The sequence below is a fragment of the Callorhinus ursinus genome, unplaced genomic scaffold (genome assembly GCF_003265705.2).
Source record: "Callorhinus ursinus isolate GAN/ISIS: 27379988/994484 unplaced genomic scaffold, GSC_fseal_2.0 scaffold60, whole genome shotgun sequence".
NCBI lineage: Eukaryota > Metazoa > Chordata > Mammalia > Carnivora > Otariidae > Callorhinus > Callorhinus ursinus.
The window spans coordinates 8,586,926-8,602,891 of NW_027397122.1; positions in this window are offsets into that span (position 1 = coordinate 8,586,926).

Consider the following 15,966-nt stretch of genomic DNA (forward strand, 5'->3'; position numbering starts at 1 on the left):
GGCAGTGGGTGAGGAAGTGCTCCAGAGCATCCTGCAGTGGGATGAGGCCCCCAGCCCCACAGACTCCTTGTCCATGGAGCACAAAGTACCGGGGCTGTTGTGACACTGGATGGGCAGTGCAGGAGGCTCTGGGCTGTGGACACGGGGGCTGAGGAGTGGGAGGGGAGCAGGGCAGGGACCTGGGGGCTGGCATTCCTCTCTGGAGGCTCTCGGGAACCCCCTCTGCATCCTGGGACTCACAGATCCCCACCAGTGAAAAAGGGAGGCAGAGCGGGCATGGGGCTAGGAGGAGTGTCTGGGGGGCGGGGTCCCCAGGTGGCGCAGTCCCCAGGTGGCGCAGGAGGAGGCCACTCGTCTCAGCCGTGCCAGTCCCCGAGATAAAAATAACAGTTTGCAAAATCAGCTGCTAATCTTGTTGCTAGGTAGAGTTCAACCCCAGAACTGCCATTTTGTGCTAAGTGTGGCTGAACGACTTTTCCTGAGAGACGCTCAGCTGCGGGCCCAGGCCCTAGAGGGGGGCACAGGGAGACCGGCGTTTGGCTCATCACCTTTCAGAGGGACATCCTGGTTATTTTTCCCTATCAGACAGGCAGGGGCACGTGTCTCATCCAGATTGGCCGGGTGGGCTAGGGGCAGGGGACACCACACTGAGCACCCCTGGGGGCTATGTGTTCCAGCAGAGGTCCTAAGGCCAGAGGGACGAGGCAGACAGGTGCACACCACTGAGGGAACCTTCTGGAAGAAAGTGCTCCTGCACTCAGCCAGTCAGTGTAGCCTCTGCACAGGGCCTGACCCCTGCAATGTTCAGGGTGGACGGGGGCAGGGAAGGTGCACCAGGCACTGTGCCTGGGAACCCAGCCTGTGCCCGGAGGGGCTGGTGCTTCCGGTCGGGAGCCCTGCGGGGGGGCCGCGGAGGTTGCGGTGCTTGTGGCTTCTGCACAGAAAGGCCAGGAACGGCCGACGTGGCCACAGCAAGGGGAGGCATCTTAATGACTGCAATTAAAATGCCAAGGCAGGTCCATAGCGGCCAGCCGGTTGCTGAACCCAGATGAAGAGCAGCAGGTGCTTGGAGACAAAAGACACAGAGCCAGCCTGGGGCTGGGGACAGCAGCCCTCCCCGCTTCTCCTTTCTGACCTCACAGGCCTTAAGGGGCAGTTTTAGGACCTCCTCCCTGAGCCTGCATTTGCACCACCTCGGAACCTCACCCTGCTGGGAGGCAGGACGTCTGAGAGGATTCAGAACCCCTGGGGCCTGGCAGGGAAGTGCCCAGCTAGGCTGGCTCGGGCCCTCTGCTCCCACCCCAGGGCCTCTGCCACGCCAAGAGGGTCAGCGTGTGCCCGGGGCCCTACACGGTCTCTTGGCCACAGTCTTCACCCAGCGCCCTAGCTCCTCCTTTCTAGCCCTCATCAGCCTCCTCTTCCCAGGAGGCCACCAGCGTCACCTCTCCAGGGCTCTGCTAAGTCCCGGGGGGGGGGGGGGGGGGAATGCCGACTCCTGCCCAAGCCCCCGCCCCTTGAAGTGCAGGAAGGCAGTGGGTTGTCCGTGCCTTCGACATCCAGGGGCTGCGCTGTGCCCTTCACAGAGAGAACTTCCCATCCTCCCACCCCCAAAAGCACCCACAGAGAGGCCTCATGCAACTGACCAGTGCAAGTGCGGGCTCCCGACCACAAATCCAAATGCTCAGAGCCCAGTTGGAACTCAAGGTGGCCTGGTCACAAACTGAACCCACGCCCAGTCCCAGGCTGCCCTGGCAGCAGGAAGACAGATAGCTCACCAGCTCTGTTCACGGCCGGGGACAGACTGAGTCCCAGCCCCGCCTTGCACAGATGGGTCACGGGGCCCAGCCAAGCCTCGCCTCGCCCAGGAATCCAGCGGACCACCGGTGCCCCTGCCTTTCCTTCGGGACTCCATCCACGCCCCAGGAAGAGAGGCAGGCACGGGAGCGGCTGCCTGTGGCCTCTTTCACTCTCTGGACTGAGTTACCAGGATAATGGGGCTGACAGCATTTGGGCTTGGGGCCAAAGTGGGAGGAAAGTTCATGAAAGAAGACCCTTTATTGCCTGACGTGGCACTGAGGAGGAGGAAGACTCGGGCCTGGGCCACGTGTTTGGTGTAGGGCAGGAGCCTGGCCGGCAGCCACAGGGGCCACGGGAGGGCAGCATGTCTGCTCCCCTGGAAGCAGGAGGTGGGGCTGCCAGGCCTGTCCCCTCCTACGGGCCACCAGCTGTTCTATTTTGTTTGTTTGTTTTAATAACAGCTTTATTGAGGTATAATTCACATGGCATAAAATTCACCCTTTTAAAGTGTACAATTCAGTGGTTTTTAATGTATTCACGGAGTTATGCAACCATCACCACTGTCTAAGTTTAGAATATTTTCATCACCCCCCAAAAAACCTCACACCCATCAGCAGTCTCTTCCCATCACCCCATCTACCTACAGGCCTGATCAACCACTAATCTAATTCCTGTCCCTATGAATCCACCTGTTTCATAGGATGAAGTTGGACCCCTACCTCACACCACACACAAACATTAACTCAAAATGGATCAACCACCTAAATATAGGAGTTAAACCATGAACCTCCTAAAAGGAAACATGAATCTTCCTAACTTTGGATTTGATAATGGCTTCTTATACATGCCAACAAAAGCATAAGCAACAACAATGACAAATAGAATAGACTTTATTAAAATTCTTGTGCATCAAAAGGCATTATCAAGAAAGTAAAAATACAGGGCACCTGGGGGGCTCAGTGGGTTAAGCATCTGTCTTCGGCTCAGGTCATGATCCCGGGGTCCTGAGATCGAGCCCTGCATTGGGCCCCCTGCGCAGCGGGGAGCCTGCTTCTCCTCTGCCTCTGCCCCTCCCCCTGCTCATGCTCTCTGGTTCTCTCTCTCTCTCTCTCTCAAATAAATAAATCTTAAAAAAAGAAAAGAAAGTGTTGGCAAGGACCTGGAGAAATCAGGACCCTTGTGGGCTGCTGGTGGTGAAAATGGCGCAGCATTGTGGTTCCTCCAAAAGTTAGACACAGAGTTACCCTGTGACCCAACAACTGCACTTCTAGGTTTCTACCCAAATGGACCGACAGCAGGGACTCAAACTGATGATCACACATCATTGCTCACAGCACTAGTAATTACAGTCGCCCAAAGGGGGAAATAACTGAAATGTCCATCAACTGATGAATGGAAAGACGAAACGTGGTGTAGACATGCAATGGAATATTGCTTAGCTATAAAAAGGACTACGTTTCAGACACCTGCTATGACATGGATGAACTTTGAAAACATTGTGCAAAGGGAAATCGGCCAGACACAAAGGGACAAATGTTGCATGGTTCCACGTATCCGAAATATCTAGAACAGACAACTTCATAGGGACAAAGTAGGTTAGAGGCCCCTAGGTGCTGGGGGGATGGGGAAGGGGTGAGGAGTTTCTGTTTGAGGCAAGAAAAATGTTTTGGAAAGAGGTGGTGGTGGTGACATGACACCGTGAATATACTTACTGTCACTGAACTGCACACCTAAAAATGGTTGAAAGTGCGAGTTTTAGGTTACATATTGTTTTATCACAATAACAAAGACTTTGAAATTTTTCCTGTGTATTTTGGCTCTTGGGAACAGACAGACTGCCTGTACAAAATAATTTACCTTGCAGTTTACACCTCTGTAAAATGGGAACAGATGTATTACCTATTTCATGAAGTTACTGTACACATCAAATAGCATAGCACATGTAACCACTTACACAAAGTCTGTTATGTGATAAGGACACCATAAGAACTGTCATTATTATTATTACCATTTTTTATTTTTTTTAAGATTTTTAAATTTTTTTATTAGAGAGAGAGAGTACAAGCAGGGGGAGCGGCAGGTAGAGGGAGAGGGAGAAGCGGACTCCCTGCTCAGCAGGGAGCCCAACATGGGGCTTAATCCCAGGACCCCGGGTCCACCTGAGCTGAAGGCAGACGCTTAACCAACTGAGCCACCCAGGTGCCCCTATTATTATTATTTTTTAAAGATTTATTTCTTTTAGGGGCACCTGGGTGGCTTAGTCTGTTAAGCATCTGCCTTTGGCTCAGGTCATGATCCCGGGGTCCTGGAATCAAGTCCCGCATTGGGCTCCCTGCTCAGCAGGGAGCCTGTGTCTCCCTCTCCCTCTGCTGCTCTCCCTGTTTGTGCTCTTTCACTTTCTCTCTCTCTCAAATAAATAAGTAAAATCTTTTTTAAAAAAGATTTACTTCTTTCTGGGGGGCGGGCAGAGGGAGAGAATCTTCAAGCAGACTCTCCGCCTTGCATGGAGCCCGACTCAGGGCTTGATCTCACAACGCTTGAGCCAAAACCAAGAGTCGGACGCTCAACCAATGGAGCCACCCAGACGCCCCTATCATTTTTGTTATTTTTACTCTGTCTAGACAGACATCCAATTTTGTGTTATCTATAAAATGACCCTTCCTTGAGTTTCCATTTCCAGTTACGGTGGAGTAGTTGGGCTGATCACTGTTTCCACAGAGAACAACTAGTAAACCCAGATGAGAAAAAAAAAAAATTGGTTTAGATAATCAGACAGCTGCAGATGATCAGGAGTTGAGGAGCCCAGTCTCCAAAGAGAAGAGAATTGGAGAGAGGTGAGTGGACATTTTGCACACTATCTACCTCTCCGGGTGTTTACTGATTCTTAACTTAGAGAGGTAGGAAGCTGAGCCTAGGGCTGCCCCTGCAAGACGTAAAGAAGCCAGCAGAGCTTGAGCAAGTTCATGGAGGAGGAGAGATGATTTTAATTACACTGCTGAAATGGCCAGGACTGAAGAGACTGGAGGCCCCAAACTCAGGCATTTCTCCCCCAAAGCCTTCACCTGCATATCAAATACACATTATAAGAAGCTAATAAGGTAGCCGATGAAAAGCTGAGTGGTGTTTTCAATGATTTCATGCTTATGAAGAGATAAAAATTGGAGTTCAGGAACTGAGTTGGGACCTGGGGACAGCTACACATTAGGGAGGGACGTGAGCCATGGACAGACTGAGACATCAGGACTGCAGTCCTGCCTCATGTACCTGGATTGAGGGAGTCTGCCCACACCCAGCTGTGCCTGGAGGACGAGGTGGACCCTCTCTGGAGAAAGCCTCTGTAATTTCTCATGGACACTGTCCACGTTTCAATTATGAATTACTAGACACACCAAGAAAAAAAACAGGGGAAAAAATTCTCAGATGACACAGAGAACTGGAGTTATCAGACAGACTTTAAAATAATTGCTATTAATATATTTTTTAAAGATTTTATTTATTTTGACAGAGAGAGACACAGCGAGAGAGGGAACACAAGCAGGGGGAGTGGGAGAGGGAGAAGCAGGCTTCCCGCCGAGCAGGGAGCCCAGCGTGGGGCTTGATCCCAGGACCCTGGGATCACGACTGGATCCGAAGGCAGACGCTTAACGACAGAGCCACCCAGGTGCCCTGCTATTAATATTTTAAAGAAAATAATAAAATGAAGAATTTCAATAACATATATTCTAGAGCTGAAAACAGTAATTTATATTTAGAATGCAATGAGTGGTTTTAAGATGGGACTGGAGGAAGTCTCAAGGCTGATGGCATAGAGATGGAAGAGAGAGAGAAAATATGGAGAAGAGTGTAAGAGATCGTGGAACATGTTGAAAAGTCCTGGGTCCCAGAAAGAAGCAAGAAAAGAAAGATTTCTTCCTGGAGCAGAAGAAATGTTGGAGGACATTATGGTTGAGAATTCTGAAAACCAGAGAATGCCGTGAGTTCACTGATTCAAGAAATTCCATGAACCCCACCAGGAGAAGCACAAAGTTGTCTCAGAGGAGCTAGAGTGACAAGAAGAACTACAAAGCAGCTTCAAAAGAGTAACAATCAGCTCAGACTCTCCAACACGAATGCATAGTCAGAAGGCAATAAAATGACACTTTTTAAGAACCAGGGAAAAACTCTGACAACGTACACTTCTGTAGAATTCTGCAGCAAAAATATTCTTCCCAAAAATGGAGGTGGAAATTCAGGAGGGAATAAAGAGCAGCAGACAGAAAGGGTGAACAGAGATGAATATTGATTCTATAACAATAGTAATGCCGCCTGTGGTGGAAAATATGTAAAAATAAAATGTGTGACACTAGCAACAACAGAAGTGAGAAGGATGTAAATGCAGCCAATAGATGTTCTAGGGCCTGGGAAGAGGTTAAAAAAAGCATGCCGGCCTGTGGCAGACCCTAGTAAGTAAAGGGTGCATGTTCTCATCCACCACTAAGTGAGTGGTAAAAGAATGTGCACATTAGGTAGTGAAGTAATAGCAAAGGGGTGCATAGCTATTAGGCTACTAGTTGGGGGGTTGGAATAATAAAAAACAATCCAAGGAGAGGCAGAAAAGAGGATTAAAATCATATAAAACGGGTGAGATAAATAGAAAACAAGCACTCGCAGTAGGTGTAAACTCAAGTATATCAGGAACAACATTAAATGTAAGTGGACTAATTACTTTCAATGAAAGGCTGGGGACAGACTGTATTGGAACAAAACTAAACAGTGCACTGTGCATTGCTATGAGGGGCCACCCTAAATAGAAGGCGCAGAGAGGTTGGCAATAAAGGGGTAGAAAACATGAGCCACATATGTCGTGGCTCCTTCTGTGTATGTCTCGATGAAATTCTGAAAATGTTCCCCCTGAGATTCACGATGGGATTCTTACCATTACTACTCAACATTGTTTTAGGGAATGTAGCCAGTGCGAAAGGAAATGTAGGAAAAGACCAAAAGTTTGGAAAGGAAGAAATAAAATCGTCATTACTTGCAGATGACATTATTGTGTACATAGAACACCCCTAAAATTTTAGGCAACTTATTAGGGTATGTGAAATTAGGAAGGCTGCTGTTTATAATGTAAGTCTTTTGAAATTTTTATTTACATGTACCAGCAATAATTATAAATGTGTTAAAAATTATTGATAATAGGGTGCCGGGCTGGCTCAGTTGGTAGAGCGTGCAGCTCTTGATCCTGGGGTCATGAGTTCGAGGCCCATGTTGGATGTAGAGTTTACTTAATAATAAAAAAAAAAAAAACTTAAAAGGAATTATTTATAATACGATTTTAAAAATGTAAACTACCTAGTAATAAATCTAACAAAGATGTGCAAAACCTCTACACAGGAAATTATGAACTTTACTGAGGTAAACTGAAGTTCACTTAGATAAATGGAAGGGTATATACCAGGCTTGTGGATTGGAAGACTCAATATGGAAATAATTTTAATTCTCTACCACCTGAGCTAATTTAATGCACACTACTCCCCCAGAATACTGGTGTGTGTGTGTGTGTGTGTCTCCGTGACAAGCTGATACGAGGATCTACCTGATACTGCAGAGGACCAAGAATAGGTAGGATGGATTAGGGGATAAAGAGGAACAAGAGCAGCTCAGCTGAAGGACGGGGGCCGGCAGGCATCACACAGCAAAGCCACAGTGATTTACAAGGTGGCATTGGTCCCTGGTCAAGGATAGACAAGAGACCAATGGAATGGAATCCAGACGTGGGCAAAGTTGACACTCGCTTATAACTGGGGAAGAAGTGTTTTTTGCAAAATTATTGAGTACATGTGTGGGAAGCAATTCTCGAGCCTACTCTTACTACACACCCATGCACACACATGGGCACGCACCTCGTTTGTAACGGTCACAGAAGTCAATAGGAGGCACAAACAATAAAGCAGTAGGGAAAACACTTAAGAGTGTCTTTAACGGGCACCTGGGTGGCTCAGTCGTTAAGCATCTGCCTTCGGCTCAGGTCATGGTCCCAGGGTCCTGGGATCGAGCCCTGCATTGGGCCCCTGCTCAGCGGGGAGTCTGCTTCTCCCTCTCCCACTCCCCCTGCTTGTGTTCCCTCTCTCGCTGTGTTTCTCTCAGTCAAATAAATAAATAAAATCTTTAAAAAAAGTGTCTTTAAAGACCTAGAGGACAGATAGTAGGTCGGTAGATAGAACATACAAACGCAGTGCCAGTGAGGAAAACATTGGTGAATTTGATCCCATTGAAATGAAGAACTTATATATGTCCAACAGTGACTCATCATGTGCAAGCGGGTGAAAAGGCAAACCACAGAGCTGGGAGAAGCATCTGCAGTAGATACATCTGACAACTGTCTCTGATCCACGCTATATAAAGAAGTCATACCCGTCAATAAGAAAAAGAGAAACAGGGACGCCTGGGTGGCTCAGTTGGTAGAGCATTCGACTCTTGATCTCAGCTCGGGTCTTGACCTCAGGGTCGTGAGTTCAAGCCCCGTGCTGGGCGTGGAACCCACTTAAAAAACAAACTGGAAAGCCTGCTTCTCCCTCTCCCACTCCCCCTGCTTGTGTTCCCTCTCTTGCTGTGTCTTTCTCTGTCAAATAAATACGTCAGCTTCACTTCACAAAAAGGCCCGAATGGTCCAAAACCGTGAGAAGGTGCTCACCCTCGAGTTATTGGGGAAATGGAAGCTAAGATCGCCATGTGACATATACCTGGCTGAATGTCCCAACCTCGGCAGCGCCAGGACTCACGGGCCAGACGGTGGGGTGGCCGGGACGCCCACACTGTGTTGTGGGAACGTAACCCCGTGCCACCGCTTCGGGAAGTTTCTGCCGGGTCAGTGAAAGGTGAGCACACTCGTGCCCAGCGACCCTGAAATCTCACGCCTAGATGTTTGCACATGTGTGCTCCCTGAGACATGAGCAAGGATGTTCCCAGCAGCACAACGGATGCATGAATGTAGTCACACGATCAGGCACTTTGCACCAACAAAAATGTTGCGGCTCCTAGACACAGAAACACGTCTGCATATCATGAACATAACTTTGAGGAGGAAAAGCCAGACACGAGAGAAAATGCAGTTCCAGTTGTTCAGCTCTCCCAGACGGGACCAGCAGGCAGAGGGTCAGTGACTTGTGCACTCGTCTGTGCAGACGTTAGACCTCAGCAAAAATACCCTTCTGTGGCCCCTGGTCCATTCTGTTGCTGTCTCTTCTTCCTTCTTGCCCCAAGGAAGCTGCTGCTTTGTGAAATGCCTTCTTTTGAAATAATCTCAAATGTATAGGAAAGTTGCAAATGCAGACGAGCTCCCATATGCTTTTGCCCCAAACCCTCCAACTGTTAACATCTCCCCACATTTGCCCTGCAAGTCCTTCTCTCTGTGGGTGAGCATTTCTCTGACTCATCTGACGATGAGCTGTGGGCATGATGCCCCATTATTCATTCACGCCCTCGTGTGGGACAAGGGTCCTCTCCCTTATAAACACAGTACAAGGGTCAAAATAGGGAACGAATCTGGCTCCGCTATCACCATCAGCTCCGCAGACCCCACGCCAGGATCAATGTTGCCTTCACTGTGACCTTGACCAGCTCAGCTTTCAGCCCAGGACCCCGCGCTGCACATGGCTGTCCTGTGAGTCAGCAGCTGTCCTGGCCTCGCGGGCCTCATGGGCTTTGAAGGGCGGAGGTCAGCTGCCTAGTGGACGAGTCCTGTTTCACGTCCCCCGTGTTTCCTCATCAGTGGTGGTATTGTCCCTCTGTCTTGCTCCCAGCGAAGTTCCTTCCTACAGGTGCACCTCGAGCCAGGGCCGTCCGCGGCCTGGACTGCACTGCCCCCTTAGTACCTTCTCTTAGCCTCCTTTATGTCAACCTTGCTTTTTACGGACATTTTTACTGGATGAGAACTTGGGGGGCACTGGGAGGATGCCCTGTTGTCACCATCTGGCTTTGGCGGCTTCTGGTGAGAAGTCAGTTCTGATTCCTACGGATCCCCTGGGAGTGATGCGTCTGTTCTCTCTGGCGGCCTCCAGGATCTTCTCTGGTTTTCAGAACTTTCTGTGACTGTTGTTCTTTTTATATTTATCCTCACTGGGGCTTGTGGAGGTTATTGGATATGTAAATGCATGTTTTCCATTAAACTTGGGAAGTTTCCTAGACACAGTGTCTTCAAATATTTATTCTGCCTCAATTTCACACTTTGTCTGGAGATGCCAGGGACTCTTGCATGGGACCGGGTGACCTTGTTTTTCAGGGTCAGCCCGTGTGCTCCTTCATCTGCAGGTTACATCATTCCCACTGATCTGTGTGGGGGCTGAGATTTCCCACCCGTTCACTAAGACTGCAGCTTCTCCAATTCTTCAAATAGGTTTGTAACAATGGCCTTAAAGTCAGCAAAGTCCAACATCTTGGTCATTCTTGGGTTAGTGTCTCAGTTTCTGTAGACGACTTTCTTCTTGCCTGGGGCTCTCAACTTCCTGTTTCTTTGTATTCCTAAGTGATTTTTTTTTTTTTTTAATTGAGCAGTGTATGGACGTGGCGGCTGAAACGTTGTGAAGCTCAAGATTCTGTTAACTTCCTCTGAAGACTGTTGATGCTTGCTTTTGTAGGTAGTTCAGTCCTGGCTGATGACCTTGAACTTGGCTCTGTGCTTTGTTATTGCAGATCCCAGTAAATTTGAGGTGCTTCCCGGGCCCTGTAATTTGGCGCAACCCAGATCTACCTGGTGTATGGGCAGCTGAGAACTCACGGGTCCCCGCGTAGGATCTGGGGACCCCGCCCACAGCTACCCTTTCCCTGGTGTCCTGCCCCTCACAACCCCACTGCTGCCACGTCCCCTCGTCTGGTCCTTGTCTGGTCCACGGTCCACATGACCTCTGCCCTCCGGCACTGCGAGCCCCCCCACTCCCCCGCCAGGGATTGGCCCCAGGCGACAGCATTTGTCAGTTGCCCCCCCTGGGTCCCCCAGTCTGGCACTGTCTGGCGTTCACGCCTGAAAGCAGGGATCTCCTGCGTTCTGCCCGGGTGATGGTTCCCTCCCGCGGGAGGGCCGGTCTGGTACCAGCGCATCCGTAATGTCTGTAAGCGAAAGTCACGCGTCCGCTTCGTGCCGGAGAGGAAAGTGCTCTGTGTCCACCCACTGCGCCATGCGCCCTGGACCCACTGCGCCCCAGCACCGGCCCCACCGCCCAGAGACGCCCCCGCCTGGCCTCCCCGTGCACGTCCATCCTGGTTCCCTCGTCCCCCGTCCGCCCCTTCCTGCGGCCTCGCCTCCACGCCAGCTTCCCGGGCGCCCCCCCCTCCTGCTGGTGGCACCCAGCGCTGTGGCTCCTGACCCCGTGCCCATGGTCCTGTGCATCCCTTTGCTTCCCATCCTCACTGCTCTCTCACCACCTCATTGCCCAAAGCAGGACCCCACACTCACTGCTGAGCTGCACAGCCCCCAAGCCTCGATTCCAAAGTACAATTCCAGACGGATCCTTCTAGGCACCCCCTGTTATTAGTCTTAACAGCAGCACCATGAAGGAGGTGAGGGCTGCGGTTTCCAGGCCGCCCGTCGGTTTCCCTCGGGGACAGGGGAGGGTTAGGGAAGGCAGGGAGCGTTCAGGAGACCCTGGGTCCCCGCAGAGGTCAGCAGCCGGGCACAGAGCCCTGCCTACACTGTGATAGAGGCCTGACCGTGGGGGCTAGGGGCTGCCCCTGCCCGCCAGGCCCAGGAGCTGTGGTGCTGTGATGGCAGCTGGCTTAGGGGTGATGGCAGCAGGGTGGCCCACGGTCAGGACTGCAGAGCGACCCCTCCAGCCGTGTGCGGAAGGGCTGTGTTGTCACCTTCCCAGGGAGGCCCTCCTCTTGCAGCTGTGCTGTGTGGCCCCTGCCAGGTAGGGGGGTGCGGCTGGGGCAGGGCCTGGGGACTGGGGCAGGAGGGCTGTGTCCACGTGGGAAGCTTCCGCTGAGCCCGGGGGGAGGCCTACTGCACGCAGCAGCCAGCAGAGGCCGAGACACCTTGGCTGGGGTCCACCCGCCAGGCCCTTCTCCACCACGGCCCTCAGGACCCCTGATGGACGCATGTCCAGAAGCCTGGAGTCGCTGGGTGAAGACCGTCAGAGCAGAAACTCTGAGCCTGGGGTGCCCCTCAGAGCAGGGGGAGTTCCAGCAGGATGTGGCGGGGGGGGTGGGAGACTCTCCAGGGGAGCCTCAAGTCTTACCTCCTCTCCTGCTGCTGGACACCCACCATCCCCATTGCCGGGGAGGTGGCGGGGCGCTCAGAGGCGGGCGTTGCCTCCCTGAGCCGAGGCCCATGATCTTAACTTCTGTTTCTGTCGTTTGCAGCCCTTGCCGGTGGCATGCTGCACAAGCCGCTCGCTGGCCTGCCCGTGGCTCGGCTGGGGCTGCCCGGGGCACACCGCCGGCCTCCCACGCCCCCTGACCCGGCCTCTTAGAGCCCCGTGTCCGCCTCTGCCAAGCGGCGAGGTGACAAGGTCCCTGCGGGTCGAGGGCCGCCCCTGGAGCTGCTCAGGCTGTTTTCGGCTCGGCCTTGGCCTGACACCTGTAAGGCAGCGCAAGCCTGCAGTGTCCCGTAATTACGGTCGCTGTGTGCAAACTGCATCATATTTGGCTCCCCCCACGCACGAGGCTCCTGTCGCCACTGAGCTCCCCCTCCCCACGCGTCACGTGGCCAGAACCTCCTTCCCCCCCCCTGTGGATCTGCCAGGCCAGTCCCTGTGGGGGCGATTTGGGTTGTTTCCAGTTTTCCTGGTTATAAATAGCACCTCTGTTCATGTCTTTATTACAAATCCTTTTTTCCTCTGAAACCCTGAATAACTGAGCCCTCCCCCACCCGCCCGGGTGCCTAGGACTCAGCGAGCGCAGCTTCCTGGCCCTTCCCTCCCGCGCTGTGCGGACCCCTTGCGGTGCTGGACCGAGGTGGGGGGCCAGGAGTGCAGGCTCTTCCAGGTTCATGGGCACACGTGGCCGCGAATCAACAGTGAAGGAGAAGCACCCCGGGTCTGCTGACGTTGTACTCGTCCACGTTCAGGAGAAGGTCACGGCGCCCCTGGGCAGAGGCCGGGCTCCCTCCTCACAGCTGCAGGCTGTCCGGGCTCACCTCCTTCATCCACACTCTCCACTCCTTACAAATATAATAAATGAAGACATTCTTGTGGTGCAAACTTAACGGCTTCTACATTCTTCTACGGCATTTTACTCTTTTTGAGTCAATATGAGTATTTATATTTTCCTAGAAAAATTTCCATTTCAACTATGTTTTTTCCCCCACTTATTGGCAAATGCTGTGCATGGTGTTGTTTTATAATCTTCATCTCTTTGTTTTGCTTTTGCCCCCCTTTTCATACCTACTTTGGGGGCTTATTTTTGTTACTAACCAGACTTGTCCAAGATCTATTTTACTGTTTAAAAATTTTTTTCAGGGGCTCCTGGCCGGTTCATTTGGAGGAACGTGAGACTCTTGATCTTGGGGTCATGGGTTCAAGCCCCACGTTGGGGGTGGAGATGAGTTAAAAAAAGAAAAGCTTAAAAAAAATTTTTTTTTTCCCCAAAGATCTAGCTTTTGGTCTTAGAAGTTCGCTGTGCTATTGGTTGTTTTTCATTTCACTAATTTGTTTGGTTTTATGAAACTCCTCCCTTTACCTTTCTTGGGGTTATTTTGTTATATTTTCCCAGTTTCTTCAGCTGTAAACCTTGGTTTATTTTCAGTCTTGCTTGTTTGCTACTAAGTCAAGCTGGCTTGTCGCCCTGAGTGGGGCGCGGCTGCGCCCCCATCACACATGGCGCCTGGTGGTCTCGTCTGGGTCCGTTCCTAAGTTACATTTTGATAGTTTCCAAAGTTTGAAATTTAAATTTCCTGTTGGGTGGATTTATTTGGCTTCCTTTGGTTATTTATTTTTTATTTCAATGCGCGATTGTCACTGATGCCTGCTTTTGTAGGATTTTGTGAGATTTCCTTTGTCTCATAATGCCAGGCCAAGCACGGAGCGTCCTCCACGAGACTGGGGGGAGGGCTCTCCTCCGCAAGGGACCCCAACACCGATGCAACTGGCGTGTAAATACACCTACACACAAACGCACCCACCGTACCTGGGCGGCGTGCTGGGCTTTTGACAAACGTATCCACGTCGAAAACACAGCGCATTTCTCCCATCCCAGGAGCTTCCCTTGGGCGCTCGGTGTCAATCCCAGCACAGCCCGAGCCCCTTGTGGGCACAGCCACTGTTCCGAATTCGGCAGCCACGGCTTATCCTGGAATTACGTGGGAATGGGATACTGCAGTGTGTGGTCTTTGTGTCTGGCTCCTTCTGAAGACTCACCCGTGTTGCTGTGTAAGCCAGGAGTCCTTCTTTCTCATGTATGTACACCGATTTGTTGAGCCATGCACCTGTTTACGGGCACTTACCTCGCTTCTGGTTGTAGCTATTCTGATATACAAATTTCTTTTTTTTTTTTTTTTTTTAGATTTATGTTTTTACTTCTTTCAGGTAAATACCTAAGAGAGGAATTAGTGGGTTGCGGGGAAGGTATTCGTTTAGTTTTATAAGAAACTAGCCAATGGTTCTCCAGAGAGGCTGTCCCGTATTGATGCACGTCTTCTTTATCATGTGTTGCATCTGTCCACATTAGTAAATGCTGACAACGCGGAGTCTCCTAACTGGGGTCAGGGTCAGAGCCCAGCCGGCTGTGCGCAGGGGTGCCACCTCTGTCGGTCTCATAGAAGCCCCAGGCCGATCCGCACGGGGACCCCCTGGCCTGCAGCCCAAGCCCACAAAGCTTGAGGGTGGATGGTGAGCAGGTGGGCACGGGGCAGGGCCTGACTCATGCCTGGAGGCAGTTCCCACGACAAGTCCCTGGTGTTCATGGTGAGGGAAACAGCAGCTGGGGGTGCGTCCCTGGCCCCTCCTGGCCATTGGGGGCACCCGTGCCATGCTGCCTGTCTCTGCTGGCCTGAGCAGCCCCGCTTGTTGGGGATACCTGTGCAAGCTGGACACCGGGTTGGGGCACTGGGCTGGGACCATCCCTGGCCTTCTGGGGCCCAGGGCCTGAGGCATTTCTAGGAGGCTGGCAGTGACACCAACTAGAAGGAAATTAGACAAGAAGGGCCCCTTGCTGGGGGCCAGCCAGAGGCCTGAGAGGGGTGCCAGGAAGCCAGCAGGAGCAGGGCCACCCCCTGGCCTGGGAGTGGGCTCAGTAGGAGTTTGGGGAGTGATGCCCTCTGCCCAGAGAGTGGGCATCTTTCCGACACACAGTGCCACCCACCTTGTGCTCGGATGCCTCGTGAGGCAGGAGGAGGTCTGGAGGCTCTGTGCTCTCTGGGCCCTGGGCAGAAACTTTGTGCAGGCCCAGGGAAATCGCCCATGTCCTGCTGGCTTACTGGCTAGCTTTGTTTCTTTGCTCGTCAGTCGCTCAGATGGCTCACACCCCCTTGCAGGACTCAGGTGCTGAGCAGATGGACAAACGGCAGGGTGTGGTACCTTGGCAGCCCCCTGTTCACCTTCTTCATTCCTGGTTCCAGCCACAGGGCCTTTGCTCAGCTGGTGCTTCTGCCTGCAATGCCCTTTCCCCTCACCCCTTCTCTGTCGCTCAGATCTGAGCAGAAATGTCACCTCCTCTGAGAGGTCCCCCCCTGCCCCGGCCCCAAGCATCCACTCTCAAGTTGCCACCCTGTCAGAATCTAGCAAACCACTTTGTTTTAAATCTACATATGACTATTCAATGGTTTCTGACTTGCGTCTTGTTGGTCTTGGGCGTAAGCTCTGCAAAGGCAGCACACTTGTCCACCTCATTCCCTGGTGTGACCCAGTGCCTGGGTAGAGCCAGTAGCCACACCAACAAAGCCGGTGGTCACCCATGAGCAGAGCACAGTGGTTAAAGCACCAGCTGTAAAGTCATGTGGATCTGAATGGCAATATTGGTCTTGCCACAGCCTGGCTGTGTCACCTGAGCCCTGTTACAGAGTCCTTTTGTGCCTCAGTTTCCTCACTTGTAAAAGGAGGTTAAATGATAACCGTATCTTGCTATGAAGTTTATATGAAGTGGTGGGTGTTGAAACTTTAGAAGTTTCCAGCATGTAGCAGGTGCATTGTAAATTGTAGCTATGGCCTTCATCATCCCCACCATCGCCATCATCACCATCACTATCATCACCATCATCAT